The sequence below is a fragment of the Ixodes scapularis genome, unplaced genomic scaffold, assembly GCF_016920785.2.
Source record: "Ixodes scapularis isolate PalLabHiFi unplaced genomic scaffold, ASM1692078v2 PGA_scaffold12__126_contigs__length_90152505, whole genome shotgun sequence".
NCBI classification, from domain to species: Eukaryota; Metazoa; Arthropoda; class Arachnida; order Ixodida; family Ixodidae; genus Ixodes; species Ixodes scapularis.
This window is the reverse complement of record NW_024609838.1, coordinates 86,404,778-86,408,000: the sequence shown is the minus strand read 5'-3', so window position 1 is coordinate 86,408,000 and position 3,223 is coordinate 86,404,778.

Genomic DNA, 3,223 nt, shown 5'->3' with positions numbered 1-3,223 from the left:
CGTGCAGTGCATCAACTGTTTCATCTTAGATTTTGAGTGCGACATAGAGCTACCCAAACTCGTTGGTCACGGGGAGACGCGGAGACAGGTCTAGAATTTTTCTCCGTAACTCAGTTTAATCGAATGAGGTGCCTATTTACTGCGACGGTGAGACTCCGGTGCTAGAAGCTAGTCTTCTACAGACCCTTGAAGTTGTTTAGCACGAAGAAAAAATATTGTATTTGTATTCGGAGGTTTTCCACTTGGAGGAATGCCGATATGTTTGCGCAAGGGCAAGCTACCTCACTGGGACTTGGCAAATCTCAACTCCTCATTGTTGACGAGATAGCTGAGTGAATGCAATCGATAACTCGCATTCGCAAAACGCGCGAAGGTCAGTGTAACATGTAAAGTATAACGATCGTTGCAAATTAAACGAATTCGCCAGTTTTGTCGGAGTTTGGTTAACACGTTTCACTATCAGCCGTGCCGGACAGAGGCGGTTCGATCCCGAAGGCGAGTGAAATATTAGCTGTCTTTGTGGCGAGCATTCCGTCTGCCTTCAGAAAATAAAACATAGACATGCAGAGGCACTCTGACCGAAGAGGACTGATGGATGGTTTTGCTCACTCACGCTTGTCGGTTAGTCCCAGTCGAGTGCAGTTAGTTCCCAGCTGTTGCACATGATGCTTAAACCGAACCAGACGATCTTTTCGGGAAGCAAATGGGAGCTCAAAGGACCAAATGTTGTCGTTAAACCTTAGAGATCATGTTTTTTCTAAGACTAGAAAATATACGTAAAGTGCAAGGGTTCCACGGTTACCCGGTACATGGCGTAAATTTGTTCTCTTGTTTTATGCTGGTCTTGAGAAGTCTTATGTTTTAAGGCACACGGTGGTAAGCAGGTAAAAAGCAGGTAAGCAGATAAAAAAGCCCCCCCCCCCCCCCCTTCTCTTTCCCCCCTCACTCCCTTCGGTTTGTTTCTAGTCGTTTCAAGCGCAATCGAGATTTTTATTTCGAAAGTGTGTGTTCAATAAAGTACGCTGAAACGCCATTAAGACACCGTGCTACTAATTATACATATTCCATAGAATACCCTGAAGGTATCATAGCAGCCGCCCCTTAAGACGGTGGCCCGCCGAATTACGAGAGGACATAAAGAGGGAGGGGGTAGGGTGGTACTGGTATTGAAATTAATTTTTATGGTCAGCTCCGTAATTGTGCTAATATAGTAGTGTATTCAGCTACTGAAAAAAATGTGCATGCTGCTTTCACGCGCATTACGCCCCCCCCCCCCCCCCCCCCCCCCGCCTTGCTCCAAAGGTTTAACACCAATCGTTCAAAGCGCCACGAACTGTGGTACCGGTAATTACATATAAATGCACGCGTTCGTACTCCGTTCACCCCTGGGCTGAGACTGCGGTGGAAGCCACGCCCTAGTTGGATTAGTTAAACGCCTTTTCTTCGCAACGTCATCACGCTCCCGCCCATACCCACGCTCAGAGAGCCGGATCAGGTGGTCAGAAGGAGGTGACTAATAGGTCCGGCGAGCACGTCGCTCCCACAGCTTAGGGGTGAACGTAGTATGGGAAGCGTGCAACAAGAGAGTGGCGCCGCGGTGCGGCTCGCACAAGAGTCGTTTGGCAGGAACGTCAGTTGGATCAGCGCGCCAACTTTAGGTGTTGCACGCTCCCTATTATCACTCTGCAGCCAATCAGGCTGCGGCGTTACTCATTATGAAGGCCGAAGTAGGAATCAGGCAGAGCATGGGAGCATAATATGCCCTGCCGTTCTTACTGATAAGGAACAGCACTGCTTATTATGTCCATGCGCTGCCTGGTTCCTTCGTCACACTTCATAACGAGTAACGCCGCAATCTGATTGACTAAGGAGTGATAATGAGAAGCGTGCGACAAGACAGTGGCGTCGCGGAGCGGATCCCAACAGAATTGCTTGGCGGGAACATCCGATTGGATCGGCGCGCCCCCTTTACGTGTCGCACGCTCCCTATAGAAGCCTGACCTCTGTATGGCGTTTTATGATGGCTTCCAATGCTCAAGTGTAATGGTTTGTATATTAGGTGCAACTTAACGGTTGATATTGAAGACACTGATGGAGAGGGGGGAGGGAGGGGGGCGAGTGTGTTAGCGGAGCTGCCGTTTTGCTAACACACTCGGCAACTTATCCCCCATAAGTTGCCAAGTGTTTTAACGGAACGCAGCTCGGAGCACAGGGAAGGAACGCTGGCGCTGTAGAGTCAGGGAACTTTGATTTAATACCGGCCTCTGCCCGTTTGGGTTGGTGCGTGAAACGTACTCACGTGAGTTTTTGTGAACGCTGCAAACTAGCAAAGGTATCGCACTGGCTAAAGTTATCCCCTCCAGCAGAGAGGCCAAAAGCGCAGTGGTGCTAGCTAATTTCACGCAATCTACTAAACCACATACCGAGATTAGTTTGGAGCACAAAACTACTGGCTAGGCGGTGCAAGTTACCGTCAGATTTAATGGTGCTCGCCGGTACAGATACACTCATCATTTGCTCAATGAAATAGCGGTTTGAATCGCAAGCTAAACATATCTTTTTTTTCTTACGCAGGTGCGCTAACTGGAGAGATTAATGGGTAAGAAAGACCCCCAACCGTGTTTCTCTTAAAAATATTCCTCTCCAATCTATACTGTTTCTGATGCCAAACTTCTCGCCACGTATATTAAAAGAAGAGACTCCAACGCAGTCGTACATGTATACTCCGTGTCACTAGTTGCGTGCAGTACAGGCGAAGGCAACGCCAGGCGAGGGGAAGAAGGGCAAGCACTAGAAAGGCTGGGGTAGAAGAGAGAAACCTCCTCTCTTCTCTAACCTTCTTGGCGATCTCCCTATCTCTCCTGGCCCTTCTCTCCCGTTCCGCCTTCCTAGTGTTCGCCCTTCCTCTCTTCGCGTAGCGTTGCCTTCGCCTGCACTGCACACAACTAGTGGCACGGAGTATAAGGCTGAAAGCTTTTCAAGGCCCACACGGTCGCGTGTGCAGGGGTGATTGTGATCGTTGAGGAGCATTGAGCCGCAGCCACATTGCTCATAGAGCGCACAAAAGACACGGTCTGCAGACATGATGATAAAACAATGTGCGATCCATGCGCCTTCGAAGCAGGTTTGCTTCAGACATGTTTCGAATACGTCTGCAGACAGTCTTCTACGACCAAGGTGAGAGCACCTTCACACAACGAAGAAACACCCTTAAGTCGGGGTT